General features: G+C 41.4%; 1 long non-coding RNA gene and 1 pseudogene across 1 annotated transcript; both read right to left on the bottom strand.

Moving 5' to 3' along the window:
• Positions 1-299: 299 nt before the first annotated feature.
• Positions 300-13,359, bottom strand: LOC124273163 (annotated as a pseudogene).
• Positions 2,337-3,032, bottom strand: LOC124273164. Its single transcript, XR_006897566.1, has 3 exons — positions 2,915-3,032; positions 2,706-2,760; positions 2,337-2,674 (listed from the first exon to the last, which is right to left on the bottom strand). It is a non-coding gene; the product is annotated as an uncharacterized LOC124273164 (long non-coding RNA).
• Positions 13,360-18,113: the final 4,754 nt, after the last annotated feature.

Here is an 18,113-nt window from a genome sequence, read left to right as displayed (position 1 = left end):
TTGTAGGAATTGGTCATATACTACTGGTTTATATACTTTGTTATGTTATCATTGGCCCATATGTACTGTCTGCTGAGATGGTCATTTTCACATATACTTTGTAGGAACTGGTCATATACTACTGGTTTATATACTTTGTTATGTTATCATTGGCCCATATGAACTGTCTGCTGAGATGGTCATTTTCACATATACTTTGTAGGAACTGGTCATATACTACTGGTTTATATACTTTGTTATGTTATCATTGGCCCATATGTACTGTCTGCTGAGATGGTCATTTTCACATATACTTTGTAGGAACTGGTCATATACTACTGGTTTATATACTTTGTTATGTTATCATTGGCCCATATGTGCTGCTCAGCGAGCCTAACAATAGTTTCATTTATAACTTTCAACTGTTCTACTATTGCATCGTTCGAACTGGTCAACTTTGGCTTTATTCCGTCAATAAGATTTTTGAATTCTTTGATGTAAGTGGAACTGAAGAAGAGTCGGGCAAAATAGCCATCCTTCTTCTTCGCCTCTTCCTCTTTCGCTTTCAAGGCTTTTGCCTCGGCTGCCATTTCTTTCTTGGTCTTTCTCTTCGGTACTTCGCGAGTTCCCCAGGAGACATTGAAGAGGTTGCACATTGAATAGATAAATAGCAGTAGATATCCAGTCGGTATGCAGAGAAAGTACATAAAACAATGGGGGAGGCAGTTCAGCTCCTTCCAATGCAGCACTCCTCCTAAAGCAAACATGGCGAAAAGCAACACTGAGAAGATATCGCTTGGATGCACAGGGCTCACTGTGTAGGCTATAATCACAGTTCCAGCAATGACAGCCATCATGATGAAAGAGTATGCGGCACTCAGTACAGCCGCTACTATTAGCTGTATCTTCGCTGGAGTTGTGAAACAGATGACGATATACGCGCTTGGAGTCAATATTGATATTGCGTAGCAAATCAACAGGTCTACATCGAACACGGATTGGATTGATCCGGCAATCATCATGATGACAGTGCCAGGTCCTAAGACGGTTCCCGCCATCATTGCAATCTGGTATATAATGTATAAGAAGCTGATGTTGGGGTTGCGGGCGACAGTGACTTTAGACGATGCCAGCAGGTCCATGATGTTGGCCAGTGTGGAGGGAGTCCAGCGTCTTCTCTGGTTGAAGAACTCATTGAATCCTTCTGGGGCGTACGTGTAGGCGTCAGCGGCAGCAGCATAGTCAACTCGGTACCCTTGCTGGAGCAGCAACGTGCACAACCATCGGTCTTCACCTGGAATAGTAAACGAACATCAAATATTCTGATCCTGCGGTGTGTTGGACAGTGAATCATAAAAATATGATTATGGTAGGGTCTGAATCGCCTGTGCTTAAAGTAGCAACTTGTCATGTTTATTAACATTGCTTTGCTGGTTTGGAGGGATGGATTCAGTTAGTACATAGTTTGATGATGATAACGTTGATGATGATGTCGTTAGTGGGTTTTACTATCAGCGAAAGGTTTCAGTATGATTGCCCAAATCTTTAGATGCGTCCAAGATTAAATTCAGGAAATGTATGGCTACCAAAGTTTCGTTCGTTCGTTCGTGAGTTCGTGGAGTGAGTGAGTCGTTCGTGAGTGAGTGAGTGTTGAGTTCGTGAGTGAGTTCGTGAGTTTGAGTTTAGTTTTACGACGCATTCAGCAATATTCTAGCCAAATGGCGGCGGTCTGTTAATAATCGAGTCTGGACCAGACAATCCAGTGATCCACAACATGAGCCTCGATCTGCGCAATTTGGATACGATGACATGTGTCAACTAAGTCAGTGAGCCTGACCACCCAATCCCTTTAGTCGCCTCTTACGACAAGCATGGGCTACTTACAATATTCTAACCCTGACCTTCACTGGTCAATCACCTTGATCGTACTGCAGGAAATGCCCCGGTTCAGTCGGCATCGTTGTGTACTTCCTCATGATATTGTTGTCCATCAGGGCAGAGGCTCTGAATAGGGAGAAGCACCCAGGACTGCAAAGGACGCATCCTAGGACATGCTCGGCAGATTTCTGTAGCCAGTGACCAACAGCGTATTCAAACATCTGATACCAGACAAGTGGACCTGGGAAACAGATACAACACGACATGGATGTCGTACAGTTACATAAAATATTCGCCGACACAATATTCTCAAAAAGGAAAAGGAAGTTTTAGCCTTTTTATTTAAAACATATTTGATTTGGGAGGAACTCGATTTATGCACCATGAGTGGGTGAGTGGGTTGAGGTTTACGCGCTTCTAGCAATATTCCAGCAATATCACGGCGGGGGACACCATAAATGGGCTTCGCATGTCGTTGGGGAATCGAACCCGGGTCTTTTGCATGACAAGCGAATACTTTAACTACTAGGCTACCCTACCGCCCCCTTATGCACCATGAATACCAACAAACACAACTACTCAGATATTGGTTTTGGGTCATGTCAGCATAGAAAACGCTAATTGGTAATAAGAATGACATAAACTCAAAATATAAACTGACTTCGTACGATTCAAACTATATAATAACCATGTTTATGAATCACTGTAAAATACTGACAATACCAGGTACAGAAACATTTCAACTCAACGCCCTACCTGAACCTATCGGGTGAATTCTGCCACGTATTTCAACCTGGTACAGACGACCTACCTTAACCTATCGGGTGGATTCGGTCACGTATTTTAACCTTGTACTGTTGCCGTTCCTGAATCAATGGGGTGGATTCGGCCACGTATTTCAACCTAATATAGACAACCTACCTGAACCTATCGGGTGGATTCTGCCACGTATTTCAACCTAATATAGACAACCTACATGAACCTATCGGGTGGGATTCGATCACGTATCCGTTTCCGTTCCTGAATCAATGGGGTGGATTCGGCCACGTATTTCAACACAGTACTGAGTTCATACTTGAAACTATCGGGTGGATTCGGTCACGTATTTCAACCTAATATAGACAACCTACCTGAACCTATCGGGTGGATTCTGCCACGTATTTCAACCTGGTACAGACGCCCTATCTGAACCTATCGGGTGGATTCGGCCTCGTATTTCAACCTAATATAGACACCCTACCTGAACCTATCGGGTGGATTCGGCCACACACTGCTGCCACCTTGTCGTTGTTCATCTTGTCCAGCAGAATCCTCACCGAGCTCGGACTGAAGTCAGTGTCTCCGTCAAGAGCCAGGACGAAGGTGTTCTTGGTCTGCAGGAACAATCAGATTTCGGAATGTCAGGTAAACTATAGGCGAAAGGCGAATCATTAGTATCATACCTAATCACATCACTGAACAGTACAGCCACAACATGGTTGCAGCAGGACCAGTTAGGATTACGTCATTGATTGATGCATGACATCATACATAAATTACGTAAGTCAATGTTCATAACGTCACTTGAATGTCCGGTTCAGATCCATTTACTAATGATGAGGTGAAATGGGGTTTAACGTCGTACTTAAGATCATTTCGCTCATATGACGATGTGCAGGCGTGTGTATGTGTGGCTGCTTGTACTAGCCCAGACTTAAGCTGGTTTTATAGTGCCAGCTCACTGAGAAACCATGCCGCAGTCAAGCATGAACACCCTACATTATACTGACTCTAGTAGCCGACCAGTCCTTGTTGTACCCATTAATGCCGAGCGCCAGGCAGGGACCAAAAAGTACCATATGTTAACGTCTTTTGGTATGACGTGGCTGGCGACCGAACCCGCGATCTTCCGCTCTCCGGGCGGTTCGTTTACAAAGTATAGTCATATTGCTGCTTGACCAACAAACATATTCTTACAGTGAAACATCGTGGAGGTCTCACGCAAGCATCCCAAACTGATGACTAAATAAGGAATAAGCAGGGATCGAGCTTTTACTTCGAACCAAACGTAAGTTCGACACATAAGAGTTCGATACATCGGTGTTTCACTGTAATTCCTTCCCACCTTCTTCTGGACATCGATGCTGAAGAGTTCTGCCACACCGTCTTTGTTCATTACATCTCTTTCCCGTGCCTTCTTGAGGATGTCGCCTTCAGACTCCTTCAGTAGCTGATAGCCCAGTAAGTAATACATGTACATCACCTGCAAACCAAGCACCTTGCTATTACTTTGTTATCCGTGAAGACCCATGTTAGAATTTGCCTTCAAGAACCCATGCGTCTCGTAACGGGATCTGGTGGTCAAGCTCGCTGACTTGTTGACACATGTCATCGCATCCCAATTGGTCATGCTGTTGAACACTGGATTGACTTGTCCAGACTGGATTATTTACAAACCGTCGCCATAAAGCTAGAATATTGCTGAGTGCAACGTCAACCAACAAACCAACCCACCGCCGCAATAATATTCCAGGAATACCACTGCAGGGAACACCAGATATGGGCTTCACACCTTGTAAACACGTGGGGAATCTAACCCGGGTCTTCGGCGTGGCGAACGGGTACAATTTAAAAAGGTCTCACTGCCGGTTGTATTGATTAATATGGGATCAGGATTCAGTACTATCAGATCTCACTTAAGATTAATATGGAATCAGGATTCAATACTATCAGATCTCACTTAAGATTAATATGGAATCAGGATTCAATACTATCAGATCTCACTTAAGATTACTATGGAATCAGGATTCAATACTATTAAATCTCACTTAAGATTACTATGGACTCAGGATTCAATACTATCAGATCTCACTTAAGATTACTATGGACTCAGGATTCAATACTATCAGATCTCACTGAAGATTAATATGGAATCAGGATTCAATACTATTAAATCTCACTTAAGATTAATATGGACTCAGGATTCAATACTATTAAATCTCACTTAAGATTACTATGGACTCAGGATTCAATACTATTAAATCTCACTTAAGATTACTAACTCAGGATTACTATGGACTCAGGATTCAATACTATCAGATCTCACTTAAGATTAATATGGACTCAGGATTCAATACTATCAGATCTCACTTAAGATTACTATGGACTCAGGATTCAATACTATCAGATCTCACTTAAGATTACTATGGACTCAGGATTCAATACTATCAGATCTCACTTAAGATTAATATGGACTCAGGATTCAATACTATCAGATCTCACTTAAGATTAATATGGACTCAGGATTCAATACTATCAGATCTCACTTAAGATTAATATGGACTCAGGATTCAATACTATCAGATCTCACTTAAGATTACTATGGACTCAGGATTCAATACTATCAGATCTCACTTAAGATTAATATGGACTCAGGATTCAATACTATCAGATCTCACTTAAGATTAATATGGACTCAGGATTCAATACTATCAGATCTCACTTAAGATTTATATGAACTCAGGATATGATGCTATTAGATCTATGAAGCAGTAAACTTTGACCTTGGCGTGGCAGTGTTACCTGTGAACATCTCTTCCTGTGTCGGATCTTATTCTTATCCTTAACATGCACATACAGCAGGTTCCCTCCGGGCATCTCCCAGAGAAGCTGAGCCCCGTACGGTGTGACTACCTTGTAGGGGTCGTGGACCTTCATGTACTTCTGATGAACAGCGCTGAGGATTAAGATGAAAAGAGGATGATATAAAACAACTATTCTCTGTAAATACACAATTTGGGATTACGCTTTCTCAGTAAAGCTGCAGTAGCTGAGCGGATAAGACGGCTGACTCTGAGGGCGTGGGTTCGAATCCTAGATGGGACACAACTTCCAAAAAACTCCCAGAAACTGCAATACTGAGGAAGTGTAATCCCAAATATAACATGCGTTATTTTAGACCACAATCTAAATGGCGTGGTGTATTCATAGCTTTAGGCCGAGGGTACCGTGCCAATGTATTTTTGTCAGAGGGGTACACAAGGTCCGTAGTCTAGACTACCAGTTATCAGGATTCCATTTTGTGGAAACCATGGCGTCTAAGTGGGTTAGATGGTTGACTTTGTGGACTGGCTATTAGGTACCTGACTCTGAGAGTGAAGGTTCGAATCCTCGATGGGACTCAACCCAACAAAAGTACTAGTACCTGTACTTTACTGAGAAAGTGCAATCCCAAATAAACCCATGCGTTACTCTGTATATAGAGAATAAGCAGTCTTCAGACAGATTCCAATATGCGAAAAGGACAAAATAGCTATGAACATTGTATGATGGACAACTAAAACTCAGCATGAACAACAGATGTTAGCATGAACAACAGATATAAGCATGAACAACAGATATCAGCAGGTGAAAAGGTTGAGTATGTAAAGTCATATCGATCCAATCGATCAGTAAAGATCAGGATTAGAATTGGTCTTCAATAACCAATGCTTGTCGTAAGAGGCGATCAACGGGATCGGATGGTCAGGCTCGCTGACTTGGTTGACACATGTCATCGTATCCGAGTTGCGTAGATTAATGCTGATGCTGTTAATTACCGGATTGTCGGTCCCAGAAGCGTTAAACTACAAACCAACCAAACAACTAATCGGTATACCCGCTGTTAGGTCCGTTTTTTTACAGAAGACAGTAACAAAATATTACATGGCCTCTCACAGTAACACAGTTGCAAAGGCGGTATATACATTAAACCGACGAGACAATCCGCTGATCGATAGGCCAGAGACAATGACAATGACAACCGAGCATTAACTGAATTTCTTGAAACGATAAAAAAACGAGATGTTAATTTTGACGTGTGAGTGAGTTTAGTTTTACGTCACTTTTAGCGATATTCCAGCAATATCACGGCGGAGGACACAAGAAATGGACTTTGCACGTTTTACCCATGTGAGTATCGAACCCGAGTCTTTGGCATGGCGAGCTTTAACCACTAGGCTACCCCATCGCCTCGTTAAGGAGATATATTGAATAAAAACGTTTTGAAATATGTGAAATAGAAATACAAAGTACATATTTAGTGATTTAAAAACTCACGAATCGCGAAGGTGAGTGGCAAGTTATCGTTTACAAAACAACATCAACACAAAAATGTGTCCATTACTCACAAAGTTATAAGTGAGTAAGAGGGTTTAGTTTTAAAGTTTTAAAGTCATTTACAGACACACGTGCATTAACACTGACTGCCCTGGTCACTCACCAGCATGCATCGTCCATGGCGTTCACCAAAGTCCTCACGAACTGGTTCACTTGCCATTTCTCATCCTCGTTCAGTTCCAGAGCGTCATCAAAGAATATGTGGGCTGAAGAAAAACAAACGTATTACTGTATATCCTGAATCGATATCATTAATGGTACAAACCGCAATGGAATGCCCATCTCTGATGGTTTTTCATACTGAATTCTGAAATAGGGACTTGTCCAAGACCTTTAGGATAATTTCATTAATGGTTTTAAATTCATCGTCATGACGTAATCGTTACTGACTGAAGATCTTATGGTTCCAGTATTCTTTTACCAGGTTTTTGACTCACTGATGATTTATAATTAAATTATAAATTTAACGCAACCGTAATCAATATGACTTTCAAGTGAAAATGTAATATTAAGAAACAACGCAAGAGCAGCTGAAGAGACATCTTGATGACCACTGGAATAACATCTTGTTTGCTAGAAAAAAAGCAGTCTACATCGTAGATCAAAAGTATATGATGCTATTAACATGTGTGCTTACATTGCGCTTTCCAAACACGAGTTGTAATTACAAAGCGTTGATATAACCCCGGCCAATGGAACAATTATTTTAAAAAAAAGATGAAACTTGACGGAACGAACCTTGAAAGTTGAATCTGTCTTCAACAGTTTTTTGGGGATGCAAATATGCGAACTGTTCCCTTTCGGCCTGCGCTTTGTCCAATCTGAAACAATTGAAAAAAAATCGTATTTTGTAAACGTCATTTACTTGAACAATAACACAATGTCGTTGAAGATATATATTTATAGGTTTGCGTGTGACTTTGAATGTTCAGTGTTCAGAATTTCATTAGGAACCGACAGCGTTCACCATGTATAACACTATTCCCAAAGATCATCAAGGACCAAACAAGGACCATCACGTTAGAAAGTAGATGAATGTTTTGCCGCAGCATTCAGCAATATTCCTGATATATTACAGGGGACATACATATTTCGGCCTTGGTAAAACATAAATCAGATCAATCAAGTCACAAGTTAAAAGATCTTATCTTTATGATGGTTCATATGTGGAACCATAAACTAACTACCGAATATTACCTGAATATTGGCCTAGGGTCCATGCAGATAGCAAAGGTACTGTCAGTTCCTATGGTCCCTAAGTATGGCGTTTTTTTATTTTATTTTGTCTGTACTATTTGTCTAATTTTAAAAGTTACTTGCTAGTTTTAATTCTCTAACTTTGATCATCTAGTTATTTTACTGTCCTTTGTCGACAATTTAAAAAAAAATTAATTGCTTTTATTGTAAATTCATAACTTTTCAATGACAATATGGCTGAAATATTGCCAATGTGACTATAAATCTTAACTCCTTCACTCACCCGAATATCGACTTCAGGAGTTGCGTCATTTCAATCGGGGTCTCGTGCCACATTGTAGCACATGCAAAAACAGAAGGGACATCCTGTGGTTCATCTGAAGCTAATGGCGCCTGTGCGACCATTGGTTTAGCTATAAAATAGTGAAGTCTCTCCTCATCACACGGGTACTCATAAATGTCCTCATTGTGGCGACGTCGGTTGAGGAAAATGTTCTCGAATGTCAATATCCCACAGTAAAACGGGTTGATGAACAATCTGGAAAAATGGTTCAAAATTATCAGAAATCGCCATACAACTTATATAACATCGATATATAGGTATGTATATTTCTTTCATTTTTTGTATTATGTTTTAAATGAATCGATCATACTTTACTTCATAAGCATTGGATGTATTGTGAGTGAGTCATAATTTAATGTTTGTGGACTTTTTAGCTGATTCAGCCATATTTTGCTCAATACCCAAGTGGCACCTGGAACGGACTGTATAAGAGTACCATATGGGAATAAAACCTTCAACCTTGGCACCAGGAGGCGTTGTGGTATCCCAGAGGTTAATGAGATTGATAGTCACGCAAATTCACATCATGAGTATAATGTGTGACGCCTATATCGTGTACCCCCCTCCCCCCACCACCACAAACCATCCTGACCAATACTTTTAGTTTTAGAACGTTGCCCCAGGTGGAAATATATCTCACGGCTGCACGAGGATTTACACAGGGGTGCGTTGATAAGGGTTACCTTTATATTGCACGCATGGGAGAATCGAACCCAGACTTTCGGGGTGATATGCGAGCACGTTATTCATTAAGTTTCCAGAGAGGCTAAGGAGGATGAGACTATCCAACATCTATAAAGGAATACAATGATAAATGTAGAGCACCTGTCGTACTCCTCAAGACGTCCCTGTTTGGGGAACCAGACGTGTCTCGTTATCCACAGTAGGGACAAGATTCAGGCTATGCCGAGGCAGTAAATGTATACATTATCTTGTGCTAATTTGCAGGTGTCCGGGAGTCCGGATTTTCTTTTTTCATAGTATGTAATGTCGTTGAAGAGAGTCTGCCATTCCTCGCAATGTCCTGCTAAAATCCCCTGAATCACGAAGATGGAAAGGGTAACGGGAATCGCCAGCGATACTCTTTGCATCTGCAGCTTGCATGCCAAGAAACTGCCATTGTACAGAACAAATCCGCTGATTGTAACTGCTAAGAGGCTTGAAAATTCCTTTGGATTCGAGTACAAAGTGTTAAAGAGTTTGAAGGTTTCAATGGCGTCGCTGTTAGTGAGCAGAATCTCTCCGTCGATACGATAATACGCTACTGCGTATGCAAAAGAACATGTGATGGCAATCTTTATGATTCCAACTATCATGGACACAGCGTATCTTCCTTCACTTAGTTGAAAGCGGATCTGCAGCATTTTGTTCAAGACATAGTTGTTGAAATGGCTCTCGTCGGGGCTGCCTTTCAGAGTATGAACTCGTCCATCAACAAAGTTTTCCCAGTTTTTTAGCGAAGTCAGCAGGAAGCCACAAATAACTGCAGGGAAGTCAAGAATATCACCCGAGTCATCTATCTTGGTCATATCCACTTTCTTCCGTTGGCTGAACTTGAACAAGAGCATCAATGGGATGACTGACAACTGGCAAACGAGTGCAATTCCATCCAGGAAGGCTTTCAGGACACCTTGGTTTTTGGATTCCCCGTGGATTGTCTGTGACGAGCAGGTGATTAGAAGGAGAGAAGGGATGACGTTGGTGGCACTGAGCAGCAGTGACCCTGATATGATGTCATACTTGGGAAGGACCCAGAAGACCAGGGCACATAGTCCCACAGAATGAAGGGTCTCCACCAGCAACACCTTGAAGAGAAGCAGAGGTTTTTTACTTGGCGTTTGAATACAAGTAATCTGCTTGACAGAAGTAAGTACATACTCAATTTGCCACAAAATGCAAACGTTATCAAAGCATTACTAAAAAGGTATGTGGCAAAAAATACCTGCTCAAACAAGTTAAAGAACACCAAACGTTATCAAAGCATTACATAACAGTCGCCTAAACACTGCTAACCTGAAGCCCCAAACACGCCTTCGGTTAACTATTACTTGTTTGCTTCATTTTTGCCACCGTTAATGGACACTTAAGATTATGTGGCAAAACATAACTGCTCAAACACGTTAAAGAACACCAAGTTCAATACCCAAACTGAAAGTATGATATTTACCATGCCTTGACAGAATCACTTCAGTCATGCCAAGGCACATTAATGGAGGGGCGGTGGGGCAGCCTAGTGGTTAAAGCGTTCGCTCGTAACGCCGAAAACCCGGGTTCGATTCCCCACATGGGCACAATGTGTGAAGCCATTTCTGGTGTCCCCCGCCGTGATATTGCTGGAATATTGCGGCTAAAGGCGGCGTAAAACCAAACTCACTCACTCACATTAATGGAGAGAATCGGGTGGTTCTTTGAAAGGTATTCAGTCAATGAGTGGACGAGTGAGTGAGTATGGTTTTACACCGTTTTTAGCAATATTCCAGCAATATCACGGCGGGGAACACCAGAAATGGACTTCACAAATTCTACCCATTCCAACCCGGGTCTTCGGCGGGACGAGCGAACGCTTTAACCACCAGGCCAATGAGTTGACGAGGAGGTTCCATTTAAACGAACTATCCCAATATGTAACGAATATGTTTGAACATTTCTTACCACAATCCACGTGAGGACACCGGGTGTCGGGAACACTCCAAAAAGCCATTTGAAGAAGGAGGTAAGGGTGCTCAAGGCATAGGGTATGCACATCGCAATGATCAGGTAGACGTAATGGATTAGGTGCATGTGATAGCTGTCTTTCCCTATGGACGCCTGAAATTAGTATGATCTGGATTGATGGGTACAGTTACAGAATGTAAATATCATATGCAAACATGCTAATACTGCAGGCGTATTAAAACGTTAAGAGCATCGATTCTGTCATATTGCTGAAGTTAATTTGCCGTGGCATGACATATTAACTAAAGTTTGTTGTTTGCCGTTCAACGCACGCCACACTCAGCAATGCGTGTACAAGTTCAGTTCTGTGCCCCCCTGAGTCATAGATATTGCTCATGGACGTGCAAGACATTGGGAAACAAATTGTAAATATTTTGCATGTTTGCTTGTTGCATAACTCGCGCTTATCAATATTTCAGCCATATGGCGGTGGTCAAATGATACATATTTGGAAACGTGATTCAAGAGATTAATATGGATATTTTATAATTTGAATTCAATCGAGAGATGCACAAAATAATATTTTACAATGGCTGGTTGTTGTTTAACGCCGCAATCAGCAATATTGCAGCTATATGACAGCGGTCTGTAAATAATCGAGTCTGGAACAGACAATCCAGTAATCAACAGCAAGAGCATCGAACTACATGTGTAAACCAAGTCAGGGACAAGTTGTACGACAAGCATGGGTTGCTGAAGATCAGTTCTAACCGGGATGCGCACTAAAACAATAAGAAAGAACAATATTCAATTGGTTTGAACATTTGTAGTTCTGTTTTAACGTTTGGCTTGAACGTTTCCTTGAACATAAGCGAAAAAAAGGTATGACAGTAAAATAAATGTCTCACCAGTGGTATGGAGCTGTTGGTGGAAATATTTGAAATTATGATCATGAGTCCAAGCCTCTGTGCCACGCATGCGCAAAGGATGACCAGGGAGAGGATGATGTAAACAAGCACTTTCAAAACCTTGAAGGTCATCTGGTCGAAAGATTCTTTCCGAATCACTTCGGTGTCGACCACTCGGAATATGTCCCAGAAACTGCAACACATATGTTAACAGTTAGATATTGCTGGAATATTAAGGCGTTATATAAGCAGGAAAGGTCTTGGAGGGGAATCGGTGGTCTGGCTCAGGGACTTGGTGTGTTTGTGTCCCAGCGGCTGTTGTTTACCATATCGATCACTGGATCCCTGGTGCAGATCTGATTGTTGTCACCCAGGCGTCATATAGCCGGAATATTGCTGACTGCTGTGTCAAACAACGAACAACTCTGGACAATGCTAATACACCACTGACGCAGGGGCGGATACAGCTTTTTGCGAAAGGAGGGGTGCACACTATTGAAAAAGGGGGTGCACATTTCATTCTTAAGAAGGTTTCAATGATCAGGTAATACACTTTCAGGACAAAAGGGGGGATCTGGATCCGCCTATGTGACGCTATGTCGTCGGGGCAGGAGGCACATAAATCATCATCATCATCATCATCATCATCATCATCATCATCATCAAAGAATGTACCAACTGAACTGCATTGAATACAACTCGCTGAAGGGGTATGCATGTGCGTGTGCACATGCGTGTGTCTGTTACAACTCGAGACCAATACCGTGGATACCGTGTTGCAGTTTAAAATGAATAACCAACTCAGACGCGGTAACCCGAGCTGACAGTTTGATTCATGCCTCCGCCCTACCTCATTAGTGCCGAACATCAAGGAGGGTGACAACAAATACCATCTTTTAACGTCTTTTAAGATGCGTCAGGGGAAACAGAATGTCAAGGCACGTTGTTAGATGATGATAAATGACAAACTAAATTTGCATTTCATAACAAAAAGATCAAATGAAAGAAAACATGAAAACAATTTACTAACGTTAGTGTTAAGACTATTGAAGAACTTACTAGGCCCGGTCATCGGTTGGTGGTGACTGCGAGTGCGAAGGGGACTCTTCGGAAGGCGGTGGTGGTGATGGGGAGCTTTGTGGAGCATTTGCTGCACAATTTGCTGGAGCTGGAGTTTGTGCTGGAACGTTTGCTGAAGGTGGAGGTGTAACTCGATCATAAATGAGCGTTGATGAAGTGGAGCCTGTCGATGTACCAGGTGTTGAGAAGACCTTCCGGATGAAGACAACGATCTCTACAATATGAACAAACAACCAAATCCATGATCTGACAACGGACTGTACGCTGTGTTCTACACATTAACAAACAACCAAATTCATGACATCTGACAACGGACTGTACGCTGTGTTCTACACATTAACAAACAACCAATTTCATGATATCTGACAACGGACTGTATGCTGTGTTCTACACATCAACAAAGAACCAAATTCATGATATCTGACAACGGACTGTACGCTGTGTTCAGAACATAAAAAAACAACCAAATTCATGATATCTGACAACGGACTGTTCGCTGCGTTCTACACATCAACAAACACCCAGATTCATGATATCTGACAATGGGTTGTCCGCTATGTTCTGTCCATCAACAAACAACCAGATTCGTGATATCTGAAAACGGGCTGTACGCTGTGTTTGGAACATCAAAAACCCAGATTCATGATATCTGACAATGGGCTGACACATAAAAAAACCCAGATTCATGATATCTGAAAATGGGTTGTACGCTGTGTTCTACACATACAAAACACCTAGATTCATTATATCTGACAACGGACTGTACGCTGCGTTCTACACATCAACAAAGGACCAAATTCATGATATCTGACAACGGGCTATGCTCTGTGTTCTACATATCAACAAACATCCAGATTCATGTTGCTGTCAATGGGTTGTTCGCTGTGTTGTACACATTAACAAGCAACCACATTCATGATATAATAATAATGATACAACCATTTCACAAAAAAACGTGAGCGTATCTTTTTCCAATAAACACATAACAAGACAATGGTACACCGAATGCATCACAATATTTTTGAACATTTTTAAGTAATTAAATATGCAAACGTTTTGGATAAAAACAAAAGTAAATTTTAAAAATTTAAGGGATCTTTAACGAAATTGAATAAACAATAATATTATATTTCTACAGTAATGAAGTCTTTATTATGCACATTTTAGTCCGTAATCCATAACTGACAGAGTCCTGGTTATAAAGCTAGCTTTAATGACAAATAAAGAACAATTTTCCCGGGACTTAGAGAGTAGTCCGGATTATGGAGTAAACCGGTTTACAAAGAGTCCGGATTTGACAGATTCCACTGTACGTCAATAAGAAACAGTATTCACAGAGCGGCAACCAAGGTACCAAGGTTGAGAAGAGTACTTTCAAACACGGGTAACAATGGGTAACTAATCATCATTTACATACCATCTGTGGAAGACTTTTTTCCTTTTCCTTTTGAGCGGTCTCCTCCTGTTTTCTGCGCTGGCGTTCTTGTTCCTCTCGTTCTCTCCTTTCGCGTTCTTGTCTCTCTCGTTCCCGTTTCTCTCTTTCTAGTTCCTCTTCTTTTCGTCTTAATTCTGTTTCCAATTTCGCCAGAGCCGAGTCTGATACGAGTGTCAGAAATACATATCCGATAGATCTCTACCCAAGACCAGACTCTCTGTAAACAACCGCTCACCTATTATCGATTTTTCTGAATTATAACGCAAATCAACAACTTGATATCTGCTTTGAGATAACCCTATAGTTTTTAAGACATGACGCTTACGAATTCTTTAGCATTATTCAACAGTATCGACTGAGAGGCACAGATGTCTGACATTAGAAAGATTACAGGATGGGAGCATTTCAGAAAACTTGTACATGTTTGGGAGTACATAGAAGTATACATTAACTTTGAGATGAATGATTCACAGACCGGTGCGTGTGTGCATGTAGTCCAAGACTTGTCACTGTCTTCTAGAAACTACTGGGAATTACAAACCCTAGATCTGCATCACTTGCTGCCAGTTGCACATCGCTATCGAGTCTGCAGCTCTGTATATCGATCGTGCAGCATTTACATTGGAGAAGTATCTGGGCACTGTTCGATCACACCAGAAACAAGTCAAAACAAAACAAAATTAATATTTGTATTTGTTGGTTATTTGTTTGTTGCTTAACTCCGCACTTAGCAGTATTACGTACCTCTATATAAAGGTGGACAGTAAATAAATGAGTCTGGACCATACAATCCAGTGACATATTGTGAAAGAAGATCCCCGCCTTCTGGATACGATGCCATGCAATCAACCAGGTCATCGATTCTCAACTCAATTGACAGAATTTGTTGCTGAATGATTCATAAAACTCGGAATCTCGATGGAGCCTAAAAACCCGAACCAAACCAAAACGACCAACTGAAAATCAAATCAGCCATGTATATGTGTAGCAATGCAATAACCTTTGCTTGGAACTATTGAGGGTGTATCAGAGCTTAAATAATGTTAAAACTGGACCACGATCAGATGTCATGTGAGATATGTCATTACAATTCTATGCATTTTATACAACATTTTTTAATGCATTGTTCGTATTACCAGCTGTGAACTCTTCCTGTATTCTGTTTTTGGGCTGCTAACGCCGTTACCTTTCTCGAGACAAGCGTCTAACACCTATATTACTTCCATCTTTCCGTGAAATAATGTTCAAAGTGGCATAAAACCAGACTCGCTCACACTTCTTCATTCTCTTCCCACAGAGGTTACTTGTCATATCTTCCTACGAACCTCTGTTCTAATACTACCTTTTCATGGTGCGAGTGTTCAGGATTCGTGATTGGTTGGAATCAGATTTAGTTGATGCAATCAGCGACGTTGTTTCAAAAGTGATCATTAGCAAGGCCTCGGTAATTTCCGTATGCTTCGGAAAACTAGAACCTCTTCACCTGCGCGATGCGCAAACGTTTCTTCTAGACAGAACTCAGTCATGTAACGGCGGATCGATGGCGTCTCCATTTCTTATATTTGTGGCCCCACATTTTGCTTGTATTAGTCAGGTTGGAGCTAAGTCGATGTAACACGTTTTCTGATTGGATAGAAAGAAGGGAGATAATTCGTGTTGCGATTTTTACGGCCGATAGGGGATTTTACGAGAACCGGGAAATATGGCCGTATTAGAACAGAGGTTCGTAGGAAGATATGACAAGTAACCTCTGCGGGAAGAGAGTGTGCTTCAGAGTCAGTTTCCACAGAACTTTTGACTATGTAAAGTGGTTGGGCGGTGGGGATTATCTAGTGGTTAAAGCGTTCGCTAGTCACGAAGAAGGCCCAGGTTCTATTCCCACATGAGAACATTTTCGGTTGTCACCCGTCGTGATATTAGCAGGGATATTGGTAGGATATTGCTGAAAGCGGCGTAAAATACTCACTCACTCGTGACTCAATTACCTCCTACTTATAATGTCGACTCGTTTCAATGATGTTTTTGGGTTTGAACGAAAGCTGTACTAGTACATTTGGCAGAACTCGACTTTGGAAATGATCGCACAGACTTAAGCTTCAAATGTTCAAATTTGAACAAATCCACGTTCTATTTGTGGGTCACAGCAATATCCCTTTGGTGCTGATATGTATTCCCAGCGCTTTTATGGTCATGGCTGTCAAACCTATCTCACGGTAGCATCATATTCATTTCGCATTCATATCACAGGAATTATTCAATTTTATCACATTTATTGCTGAATTATCACAGATGCTTCACGGCTGCACCACAGCTACTTAGCAGTTATTTCACAAGTTAACTCCGCCACATCTCCACCTAATGAAGGTTCTTCACGTGGAATATTTACATTAGTTTCCTTGAAGCACATTGAGGGTTTTGCGTAAACCTTTTCTAATTGTTGAAAGTTCCATGGTTTTACTTGGATTGCTCCAGCCACAGGTATTGGATCAAAAAAGACATACGAACTAGATGCAGAGTTTGCGGTACCAAATTGGCAGTGAGAAAAAGTGCTATCTTAATACATAGCTGGTTGGTTGGTTTGTTGTTTAACACCCACACTCAGCAATATTCCAGCTATGGCGGCGGTCTGTAAATAATCGAGTCTGGACCAGACAGTCCAGTGATCAACATTATGAGCATCGATCTACGCAACTTCTGGGACTATCAAAGAGACTGGAATATAATTTGACACTCATGGTTTTGAAAAACACATTGCATCAGGAAGTTCCACATTTACGTTCGGATCAGCGTGTCAGGAAGAGTAAGGTGGAGAGTTGATCTATTCTCTGCTGTCTGCTGTTCACTGTTGTGTTTCTCACGGTTATCACGCCAAACAATGGCGGTACATTAACTCCGAGCTGGGAGGGTGCATTTGCCACCTGATGGGATCCTTCCAATATCATACACACGATCAGCATTAGCTTCCAGGCCATGTCTCTACATGACGCAGTTCCACATGACCGAACACTTTCGTCCTTGTTTCGCCACCATCTTCTCATGCTCCTCCACGTCCTGGAGGTAAGCCGATGGCGGCCATCAGTTTCTCTTCCACGTAAGCGGGCCTATTGTCTCCCTTTCAGCATCACGAACTCTGGTCTTTTGAAAGCTATATAGTTGGTTGAAGAGATGAAGTGTAGCAAAGGCACCATTTTAGACAGCTGGAAGGCGTTGTGAAGCTACAATAACAAGATTTCGAAATATACGGCAGCACCAAAACATCGCTATGAAGGGACTCGAACCCCGACTTTCGTAAGATGGTCAAATGTTGTGAACCACGCTACCCACGTTCTGACCAATAGTGTATCTTAAGGCCATGTATTTAATGGTCGAAGACTTTTAAATTTAAAGGGAACTAAATTATAAAGAATCACCCCTCCGTCCTGTCCATCATTCTTTGATTTCTAAATGTTGAATCCATGTACATTCTGATTATGAGAAATAGTTAGAAGTAAATAAATATTTA

This window comes from Haliotis rubra, unplaced genomic scaffold (assembly GCF_003918875.1).
Source record: "Haliotis rubra isolate DU_JTF1 unplaced genomic scaffold, ASM391887v1 Scf1772, whole genome shotgun sequence".
In the NCBI taxonomy this organism is placed as follows: domain Eukaryota; kingdom Metazoa; phylum Mollusca; class Gastropoda; order Lepetellida; family Haliotidae; genus Haliotis; species Haliotis rubra.
Note: the sequence above shows the minus strand (reverse complement) of the source record. Positions and strands in the feature narration are given on the sequence as shown.